Below are 12,087 nucleotides of genomic sequence, written 5' to 3'. Positions count from 1 at the left end.
ATGGTTAGTCCCTAAGGGATGCAATTTCTGCGACAAGTCCCAAAGAAATGCACGGTCTTCTTTTGAAGTGTAAGAGTGATTAGTTGTTGTAAGCATGGAGCCAAGCCAAGTTGCAAATTACTTCTGAATTCCTCATTGAAAAATGATTGAAATGAACAAAACTTAGTTGTAAGGTAGGAACTACTTAACAACTGGATAGTCATCGACTTGCGAGGTGGTGCCTATCAAGCTGCTTGAGTCTTTGGGCTTTCATGTAATAGGAGGTCACGTATGGTACTTCCTCATATTGCAGGTGTTTCATTGCTTTTTGATCTTTTTGTCGTTCATGGTGGCGAAGGTATAATTACCCTTGCCGCCAACTCTGTTGATCTTGTATGAGCCTTCCTATATGGGATCTATCTTTTTGGATCTTTCTTTGCAGAAAGTAATGAAGGCTTTTGTTAGGACTAGATCTCCAGGCTGGAACTGCCTAATCTTGGCCCTTTTGTTGTAACTGAAGATAAGCTGCTGCTGGTAGGCTGCGATGTAGGTAATGACCTTCTAGCATTTCTCCTCTGCCAATTCTAAGTTTGAGGTCATCTCCTTTCTGCTCTACTCTATAGTTGGCAGTAAAGTGCCAATACTTGGTAGGATGACATTAGGAGGAATGATTCTTTCTAAACCAAATGCCAAAGAGATAAGAGTCTCACTAGTTGCTCGTTGTTTGGTTGTGCAATACGCCCATAAACATCTAGGAAGTTCGTCTGGCCATTTTCCCTTCTTGTTGTAATGGGATTTCTTAAGGCAACCAAGAATCGTCTTGTTGGTTTCTTTGACCTGCCCATGATACCTTGGCGTGGACATGTGTTGCTTGATGCCATATTTTTGGAAGAACTTCGCCAAATCTTTGCCTACGAATTGCGGGCCATTTTCTATGACGATGGATTGAGGGATGCCAAATCGGCAAATAATGTTCTTCCATATAAAGTGCTCTATGTCCATATGAGTTGTGGTTGTCATGGGCTCTGCTTCCACCCATTTAGTGAAGTAGTCAATTACTACGATCATCATGCCTCTGCCCCCAATAGCGAGCAGCACTAACCCTACCAAGTCAATTACCTACTGCATGAACGGCCAAAAACTCGTTTACGGGTATATTTTGCTAGCAGACAGTGCTGGTACCGGCTTGTAGCGTTGGTAGCAATCGCACTTTTGTACTAACTCTTTGGTGTCTTGATGCATAGTAGGCTAGTAATAGCTTATGTTAAGAGCCTTCTATGTTAAGAATCGGCCTCCGGAGTGATTTCCATAAACGTCTTCGTGGATTGATGTCGGGAGGCGCTAGGTAGCAGATATATGATCTTGTGTAGGATTTTCGGACGAGAATTTCATTCTACATATAGTAGCGTCCTGCTTTTGTTTGGAGCTTTCTAAACTCCAATCTTTCGATAGGGAGTGTGCCATTAACCAGGTAGTCTATAATAGAATCTTACCAGTTTAGAGTTGTACTAACCTGTGACACCTCGACTACTGGCTCCGCCTGGCTTGTCTAGATACTCTACTGGAATAAAGAGTTTGAGTTGATGTTCAAGGGCGGAGCCTAAGCCAATTAGCGCTTCTACGTAGGCATTTTCTGCCCGTAGAACTTGAGTAAGGGTGTAAGTCTGAAACGCCTCAAGTTGTTTTTGTACCTTCTCTAGGTATTATGCCATCTTCGGATGTTTTTCCGTGTACTCCCAGTACTCCCCAGTAATCTTGCTCCAGCATCGAACCGTCTGGGATGATAAGGACCACACCTACTCCTAAGCTTTGTAGTTAGATGTGTCGTCGACATGCGAATGCCAGAAGTCTCCATCGGGTGAAGCAAGTATGGCTAAGGTATGCTCGGTTGCCTCTGGGGCATCGATGAGTCGCTCTGTTGCATCGTCTAGGCTAGGAGTGAATTCTGCTATGAAGTCTGCCAAGGCTTAGGCCTTTATTGCTGTGCGGGGTCGGTAAACTAAGCAGTATTGGCCAAGTTCCAATGCCCACTTCATTACTTGTTAAGAAGCGTAGAATACAGGCAGCTGGGCCCCAACTCTTCTCATATGAGGGCAAAAATCACTGCTACTTCCGAAACTTCTTCAAGTCTTGGAAAACTCTTTCGCATTCATCATCCCATTTGTCTCGTTGTGCCTTCTTGATTGCTTTGAAAAAAGGTTTGCATCGATTGGTGAACCGCGAAAGGAAGCGGTTAAGTGCGACTACTCGTCTCGTCAAGCTTTGGATCTCCTTCAAGGTAGTTAAAGATTTCATCCTTAGGATTGCTCGAATTTGCTTGGGATATGCTTCAATTCCTTGTTGGGTTACTAGGTACCCTAAGAATTTGCCTGAAGATACTCCAAATGTGCATTTGGCGGGATTGAGCTTCATCTTGTACTTTCTAAGAATATCAAAAGTTTTCGCCAAGTTGCCAATGTGGTCTGATCGCTGCTTGCCCTTCACCATGATGTCGTCAACGTAGACCTCCATGGTTACTCCAATTTGCTTCTTAAACATCATGTTTACCAATCGTTGGTAAGTGGCTTTCGCGTTCTTGAGGCCAAAAGGCATGTCCCTGTAGCAGTAGCTACCTTGCTCGATTAAGAACGCGATTTTCTCCTTATCGGGCTTGTGTATTGCTATTTGGTTGTAGCCGGAGTATACATCCAAGAAACTAAGCAACTGGTTCTCAGAAGTTAAATCTACTAGTAGATCGATTCGGGAAACTGGATAAAGATCCTTTGGGCATGCTTTGTTGAGGTCGGTGTAGTCTACGCAAACCCTACATTTTTCCTTCTTTTTCTTCATTACTAGCAAGACGTTAGCAAGCCATGCTAAGTGTGCTACCTCTTCTATAAATCCAACCTCTAATAATTTATCGATCTCCGCTTCGATGATCACCACTCATTCAAGTGCAAAATGTCTACTCTTTTGGATCACTGGTTTGACAGCGAGATTGACGTGCAGCTTGTGGCAAGCTATCTCAAGGTCAATGCTAGGCATGTCGAAAAGTGACCATGCAAAGATGTCACGAATTTCATTAAGAAAAGTCATGATTTCTTCATTTTCTTTCAAGCTCAAACGTGAGCCTATACTAGTAGTCTTCTCTGACTAATGGGCATCGAGAATGATGTGCTCTGAATCATCTTCAGGTTTCTATCCCATCTAGTCTGCTGGTGCGTTGATTTGGACACCATCTTTTTAATCCGTCTGCTGTAATTGTTATTTAGTAACTTCATCGTCCCTTTAGACCTCAGTAACCTTTACGGGGGTAAACATCTTCTTTTTTACTCCTCAATACTTGCACAGTGCATCATCGAGATGTGGCCTAGTCAGACTTGATTTCTTCGATTTCTCCTCCCTGGATGTGAAATCAAATTTTTTGATACTTGATGAAGGTAACGACGTCCAGCTTTATCAGCCACGATCGGCTTAAAATCTCATTATAGGGGTCGCTTACTATCAGTGAACATCTGCTTTGAGACAACTGATGATGTTCTCACGTCAAGTGTAATGTTGCTGATAGCAGTCAAGGTGTGTCCGTTGTATCTAGTGAGTACATCAGCTCGGTTTATGATTGTGCTTTCCAGGCCCATCTTCTAAATTACTAAGAGTTGAAATAGATGGACCACACTTCAGTTATCAACCATCATTTTGTCGACTATAGCGTGGGCTAGTTGGACAGATACCACTAGTGCGTCATCATGTCAAAAATCGACACCTAGGTTGGACGTTGATTGCCTGGACCTGTGAGACTAGTAAAGCCTGTTAGATCTTCCTTTCTTGGAGTTGTTGGTGGCCTCAAAGTGCTTGGAATCGGCAAATATGCCATTGATCCGAATTGTCTTGGTTGGCAGCTCTCCATCGGCCTACATATCTTCTAAGATGTGCAGCTGGCTTGTCTAAGTATCTGTTAACCTTGCCTTCTTTCACCAACATCTCTAGGTAATTTCTCCAAGTGTAACAGTCGTCAGTTGTGTGACCGAGATCTCGATGGAATGCTCAGTACTTGGTGTGGTCCAACTTGGAGGTATCTCCCTTTGGTTGTTTTGGCAGCTTGAACCATGTTTCGTTCTTGATGTCGCAAAGGATTTAGTGGATCGGGGTCGAGAACTTAGAGTAATTCTTGTGCATTGGGCCTTCCTTAGTCATGGATCGGTCCCTATGTTTAGCCTCCTGCCTACTTTTATTGTTGTACTAATTCCCTTCCTCTTTCTTTTGAGCTACTACCGATTCTCTTCGAGGCTGCTCGGGTGCCTTGTCTGCTCGCCGAGCCTCATTCCAAAGTGCATGCTTATCTGTCAGAGCAAAAGAGTCTACCAGAGTTAAATCTTCTTTCGTGATCCATTATCCGAATAGTAGATGGTATGCTGGGAGTCCATTGTGGAAGGTTGCATTAGCTATCGAGTTGTTGCATCCGACTATTTTTGCCTTCTTTCCTTTGAACCTCTTCACATAGTTGCAAAGTAACTCCTTCACAGTTTTTCTTGACCTTAAACAAATGGTTGGACTTCTTCTTAATTGAGTGGTAGAATGAATACTCCTTGGTGAAAACCAAAGAAAGCTCATCTAAACTCTGGATGGTTTGTGGCGACATGATACGGAACCAATCGTATGCCTCACCTTGTAAAGTGGTGGTGAATATTTTGCACATGACCATCGTTGTTCCAATAAATGACCATTATGCGTCGTTGTTCCGATAAAGAACCATTGTGCTTCGGTAATGCTTCAGGTGTCTCTCCGGGTCACCATCTCATTTAAATAATGTGAAATGTGGCATGCTAAACTTGCATAGAGGATCTGCCTACTCTAACTTATCCGTGAAAGGTGACCTATTTATGTTGGTCATGTCCCGTCGTAATGCCTCATCAGTGTCCTCGTTGCGTTGGAAGTCACGCAATCGCTCGGTCAAGATTCTCTTTATTTCTTCCTGAATTTGCCTTTGTTGAGGTAACGGAGCTCTCGACTGCCCTCAGTTGTGACCTGTTGGTCTAGGCTGCTCTTCCATGTCTTCGGCTCATTTATGCCGCAGCTACGATGCATGTGGTACATTCTTGGAAGGTAAGCGAATTTCTCGCAGACTTCTGATTGAACTTGAGTCGAATTGAGTAATGCTTATCTCCGTCCGTCGTGCTACCTATTCTGATGTGAGGAGGATAATGCTCCTTGTGGGCCTAGCCACGAATAAACACTTTGCTTAGAAGGTTGTTCATGTTGATTATCAGAGCGTGGCCCTAATTGTGAATATATGCTCGTCCGTGGGCCTAACCGAGAGTGCACACTCATCTGTGCATTAAGAAGATAGTATACGCTAACTCGGGGGCCTATTCAGGAGTGTACAGTACCAGAAAGCACAGTTCGTGACTGGTTAAGTGGCTACTTACCAGGATGCTGCTGGAGAAGTTCATCGTCTACCCTTGTCTTACTTCAGAACACCTCGTCTGGGGTACGTTGCATCTCGGTATGCTTTAAGAGCTAATTTACTAAGGTCGTCTGCTGCGCGAGGGCGCTTGTCAACTATATGACTTGTCAAGATAAGTGTTGTTCACTATTTGGATTGGAAGATCTTGGACTGTATTCGTCTCATTAAGTAATGGAAGTGTAATAGACTCTGAGTGTGAAATTTAAGTTGGGAAATGTCAAATCTGTGGAGTAATGGGGTGAAAATACCCCTAGTTCAATCGTCAGTCCAGAAATCTGAAGTTGAGATGGTTGAACTGGTCTTGGTTTGGTCTTAGACTGGTTTGGGCAACTATGAGCGCCACGGAAGTGGGCCGGACCTCGAGGTTGAACCGTGGGAACGATTCGGGTCGCTAAAGCACATAGTCGTTGGGTTCCCTTCGAAGCATATTGGGTCTAGTGGGTCTTGGGCTCACGCTGGCCTTGGGCCTGCAAGTGCTGGGCTGCTCCAATTACTGCAGCTGCTTAAGCCTCAACTATTATTGCAGCGCTGTGAACCTGTTAAATGTGGGTTGCTTTGCACTGGGCTGGCTACCTTATGGCAAAGGCATGGGCCTACTACTACGAGGTGGTTGGCTCATCGTGGGTAATGGGCTCGCCAAGGGCTACTAATGTGGTGGCTGCCACGATGGTGCCCCTCTACTTGTCGTGCCGTTAAGCCTCGTGGATCATCGTGGTCCAAATCCTTGAAAATAGGAAGTTCAGTTTGTTGTGGTTTCCAAATTTCTAGTCATTGTACTTTTCTTTTCCATTTATTCAAAGAACTTTGTAAAATAAAAAAATAAAAAATAAAAAAAATCTAGGAATAAGAACTTATGAAAAATCTACAAATGAATGAGGAATGAGAAATTTTGAATGCGAGAGTCTTCTTCGAGCACTGTGAATCAAGACTCTCATTGAAAGCACCAATTTGTGGATGCAAATTTCCGCCATCTTCTCCTTTGACAAAAATGCACCTGCAAAATAATAACACCGAAGATTAAGGCCAAAAGCCTCATGTGCCCATGATGAATGGGAGGCTTTGGCTGAAGAATCTCCTATGCCAAAGTTAGAATTTGAAAGAGAAGTATTTAAGAATTTGTGGGTAGAGAATGGCTTAGCTTTTTAGTTGGAAAACATGGCTATTTATAGGGGAGTGACCAACCCTAATTGGAGAATAGGGGCCAGCCATATATGGTCAAATTGTGAGTATAATTGCAAGATATTATGTGAAATAATACCTTGCAATTAACTTGGCAATTAATCCTAAATTGAATAGGAAAATTGGGAGTTACCTTTTGAGTGAGAATTTGATGAGGAGTGATGAGAGGAATTTGAATAAATATCATTTTGATCAATTTTGACTCTTCCTTGATTGAGCCGTTATTGTCCGTTGCATGCTCGTGGAAATCACGGTGTGCCTCGAGGGTAATTTTGTCCTTTTAACTCAAAAGTACACGCGTCGACTCCATAATTTTCTTGATTATTTGTTTCTCCACAAGTCACTATAACGCCAAATGACCGATCTACCCGTGCGCTAGCTCAGCAATATGATCGAGGTTGCCCCATCTTTCCTGCCTATAAATAGAGCACAGCTCTTCAAGCTCAAGACCTTCTCAAATTCACTCTCTACGATTAAATAAAACTTTTAGTGATTCTTCTATCAACCCAACTTGTCTTTTAGCACAAACCCAATTTCTCTTTAGCACAACTCTCTTACCTCTTCAGCTACAATTTCAAAGCCTTCTTTAAAAAAAACACTACTTATGATCCTTGAGATCAAAAATTTTTACAGCTTTGCCACCTCATGCTATGAGTAAGTTAATGTAATGTACAATTTAAACCACCTGGATTTCCTCTCTGAGGGTGCATGTTTTGTACTAAGTCCAATCTGACACCATTGATTTCGGTGGACTCCTTTAGCATTATTTTGCCCTCCGTGGCCTAAATATGGGGAGAATTTTACTACTTTCTTTACATTTCTAGTCAATTTATATTTCAAGTTATATAGCTCGGTCAGTTGGCCTAGATTTTGCTTTTGTGAACATTTGTAATATTGATTCCATTATGGAATGATTACATCCTATTTCTCATTTTAGTTTCTATGTCGCTTTCATTTACTTTTTAGGTAAGCATAGACAAAGTCACACTGAATTTTAAGTCCTTATTCGCTCGAGGCACATAAAAAACTTAACCGAACTAGTGTTCCACTCAATGCACAATCATTTGATTAAGAAGTCTGATGTTTTTTATTTGAACTTTGAACACATCTTAAATCGCACTTATGCCTAAATAGTTGAAAATGCATGTACTCGCAATTTTCACACTCACTGTCTGTTGGCAGCCTCCAACGGTGGTGCACATATTCTCTCTCTCTCTCTCTCTTTCTCTCGTCATCTCGTGACACTGAAACCAAAAGTAATACTCGTAGTAAATACGTGCTGAACCTAATCCAGACTCCATCCGAATTTTGACACCAACACAAGGTTGGCAGCATTTTTGCCCACCCAAACGAAGGTAAGGCGAGACGGAATGGATGGCTACCCATGGCACTAGGCAAGATCGACAACGCAATGAATAAAATGACATGACTGTTTCTTATTTTTTTCAAACCTAAGACGAAACAACATTTTCATCCATAGTATTTAAAAAAAAAAATGAAATGGTCAGCTTTTCCATTTAAAAAGCTACATGTCATTTGTTTTCAATGGAAAATGATCCTCTCCGGATCCTCTTATGGGGATCTAAGGGATCAATCAATCGCGTCCGTTCATCGTAAATCGTGCGGTTAGTTTTCGTTAGATACTATTTATATTTAATTTAAAATTTAAAATGATTTCTAGCCGCATGATATACAATGAACAGACGTAATTAATTGATCACCATCTCTTCGACCTAATAGAAGGCGCCAGTTATTCCCTTTTTAATTTAATTTCAACCTAATTCACCTCTTCAACTCTAAACTCTTCATTCCAATTGTGAGGCTAAGCTCACATTTCCTTCTTAGTACAAATAATATCGTTTGTTCAAAAAGAAAAAAAAAATTCATTCCAACTTTCTTTCCCAAACCTCTTTTGTGTCTTAGCACTAAGATCCACCCACCAACGAAGCAAGTTGCGCAACATAGTTAAGATTCAACACCACACCTAGTGTATAATCTTCTTACATTGGTTTTGGTGTTACCAACAAAAGATTAAAAGAAGAAAAAAAGTTTTGTCAAGATAGGATACATTTCCTATCATGAAGGCTTTTGGGTTTTGTTTTATTTTTTAATTTAGTTAGATATGAGTTTGAGGAACAAAAAGAAAAAAGGATGAAACAAAAAATTGAAGGAAAAAAAAAGGATTTGGTGATTAGGGCTTCCAAAAAAAGGCGTTATTTTCAGTTGGGTTTTCGAAAAAGATTAGCGTTTGTTTCAACTAGACTTTCGAAAAAGAGGAGTTAGTTCCAAAAAATTTATTTATTGAGCTTTCGAAAAGAGGCATTAGTTTCGAGAATTATGATTTGTTAGTCGGGCTTTCGAAAAAAGGTGCTTGTTCTAGTTGGGCTTTCGAAAATATTGGCGCTAGTTCTAGCTAGACATTCGAAAATAGGCGTTAGTTCTGACATATTGCGATTTACTGAGCTTTAGAAAAGATTGGCATCAGTTTCAATGTATCAATTAAGGCAACGTATCAATGAAGATTTCCTTCTTGGCAAACTCATAATTTCACACCATGGGTTTGAGGTGAGGGTCCAAGACCGCGGGCCCGGGGGGGGTGGTGTTGGAAAATAAAAAGGGAACGTATTTTAGGGATATAATTTAATTAGTCATTTTATATGATTTAATTAGGTTTGATATGATTTATTTTCTAGTATTGCTCATTTGTAATCTAATAAATACCTCATTACGGAGAAGAATAATTATTGAAGTTGTTATTCGACAATTGTGAAATTGTAGAGAATTCTAAACCTTTTATTTTCAACTTGGTGTCAGAGCCAAGGAATGGGCCCGCACTGTACTGCCACATGATGGGTGGGTCCTTCTGGCCCAGTGCAATGATGGTGGGTCCTTTGGCCGCGTGTGTAGGGTGAGTCCCCTTGGCTCCACGTGGTTGTTGATGTGTGGATCTCCATATGTAACTCACAAAATGTCTCATGTGTGGGGGCATGTTGAATCCCACATCGGTCATACAAAAAGGAAAAAACCAATTTAAATAGGATTACCCACCTTTTGTGATAAACCTCATACCTGACGGATTGTGTAGGCGGGAATTACTAAGTTGGGAATATTATCGATGTTGTTGGAAGTGGGCCTTTGGCTGTCTCTCTAATAATTCTACAAAGTTTTCTTCACAATAAAATGGGAGATCAATGGTTGAGTGATAGCTTGCTTGTTTATATTGAGAAAGTTGTTTTTGCTTATATTGATAATAAAACTATCATGAGACGTTTCCATGATATGAAAACTAATCGTATATGTTTGTCTTGAATGATAATTGTATTGTTTAACTTTCAAAATGTCTTTGTCATCTATTTGGAAGCTTTTATATGCCCCCTTCAGGAACATCCAATAAAATTTAGAAGTTTTTATACTTTGTCCACTAAAAGAAAGGTTTATGGATCCGCCACTACTTAAAGACATGAAATACGAACCACATGACATGCTGGTACAAGGGACATCTCTGGGATCCATAATCGTAAAGGAAGAAAAAAGAGGGAGAAAAAAATAGAAAAATAGAGAAAAGACGATCAAGATAAACTAAATCATTCAATATTTTCATTCGCAATCCTCCATAAAAGGAAACTAAATACAAACGATGAGCAAACTATAACCCGAAGTATGGAAATTGGCTAACTATACTAAATGCGTTAGGCCCAATAGGATTAGGAACCTAACAACTCCATCCTACCCTGAAAATAGGTTTGACCTCAAGCCTTAAGGGTAATTGAGAAGAACTGAGGCACCCGCCCCACCCCTGATGTTTCCAATTTGTTTGTCTGCTGTTAAATTCGTGTAGAAAACAAGAATGGTACCAACATAATTGACTAGTTCAATTCACTCCAAAGCTCAGTGGAAAAATAGCCAATAATTCCATAGCCTAAGCCAAAAGAATAGTTCCAATACAATCATTAATAGTACCATGGAGTGCAGCCATCCACTCAATTTCCTCACCCGCAAGCATTGGAAGTGAGGAGATTGTGGCTTGGTACCAATCTTCTTTTGTAAAAGATAAGTCATGGACATAAGGAACAACTAAATCCACCTTGATGAGCAATGCCAATTAACTAGGCTATTTGTGGTTTATGTGATCTTCTTTATCCTCCTAGCTCAACATTTTCTCAACATTGTCAATATTTTTCACAACCACGTATACTAGATGCAAACTCATTCCCCCAAAACCAACATTCTTTGAAAGTGTGTTATCAAGTGCTTCCATGGGTATAGCAACAGACTCACATTTCCAAATTGATGCAATGAAATCAGTAACCATTGAAACAATATATGTTAATCTACTTGTGTGAGTGAGGTTAACAGCATGTTGACCTGAACGTATCTGTTAGTGTGTAAATTATGATCTGATATGGCAGTGGTAGTTCTAGCTCATATTGCTAGAATAATTAGCTAAATGTTGGTTTGGTTGTATCTTTCTTATTTAAGTCTCATAGGTCTTAAGTAAGTAAGTTGCCAAGTGTCTACATTTCATAAGGTGTAAGATGGAGGGCTGAGATTGTCCTTATTGTATTTTGAATATTACCAAAAGTGTATAATTGTTGGAATTTGGGGGTAATATTCCCACTCTCTTTCTAGCTGATGTAATGGTGAATATGTGTGAATAAAAGAATCAGAGTCACATTCTCTGTTGCTTCTCTCATCTCTCTTCTCTCTCACATCATCATTTTCCATCTTTGTATTGGAATTTTCCTAAATTCCTTGTGAATCTATGCAATCATAGCTCATAGTGTACTGATTTATTTCCTTACTCTAACATGGCATCAAAGCCAGGTTCGGTTTGAAAACTCTGGGCTTTGATTCTATGAGTGTTCATTCTCACAACATCTCATTACAAAGAAATTAGGGAAAGCGAGAGGTGCGATCTTAGTCTAACATGGCTGGGTCTAATGGAGGGGAGCTTTGAGCTCCGATATTCAACAGAGATAACTTCGATTTCTAGAAAATTCGAATGAAAACAATTTTCCAATCTCACGAGTTATAAAGTATTGTTGAGACCGGTTTTTCTTCTCCAGCGAAGGGGGATAAAGAGATACAGAGGCGGAGATGAAGTTGTATCGTGAAAATTTGGTCAAGGATGCAAGGGCTCTTGGAATCATTCAAGGAGCCATATCGGATCAAATTTTTCTACACATTGCAACTCTAGAAACTGCAAAAGCAACATGGGATATTTTGAAGCAAAAGTTCGTAGGAGACAAACAGGTACGATTTCTGAAATTACAGGGTCTTCGTCGTGATTTTGAGTATACTCGTATGAGTGAAGGTGAATCTCTAGTTTTATATTTAGCTAGGTTGTTTGATTTGATAAACCAGATGAAAAGTTATGGAGAAAATCTTAGTAATCAGAGAATTGTGCAAAAGTTGTTGGTCAGTTTACCTAAAATATATGATAGTATAGCTTCTGTTATAGAGAATACTAAAGACATTGAAGTGAT

The sequence above is a fragment of a genome, unplaced genomic scaffold (genome assembly GCF_019419815.1).
Source record: "Pyrus x bretschneideri cultivar Hongxiangsu unplaced genomic scaffold, Pyrus_bretschneideri_v1 Contig30, whole genome shotgun sequence".
In the NCBI taxonomy this organism is placed as follows: domain Eukaryota; kingdom Viridiplantae; phylum Streptophyta; class Magnoliopsida; order Rosales; family Rosaceae; genus Pyrus; species Pyrus x bretschneideri.
This window is presented reverse-complemented; position numbering follows the sequence as displayed.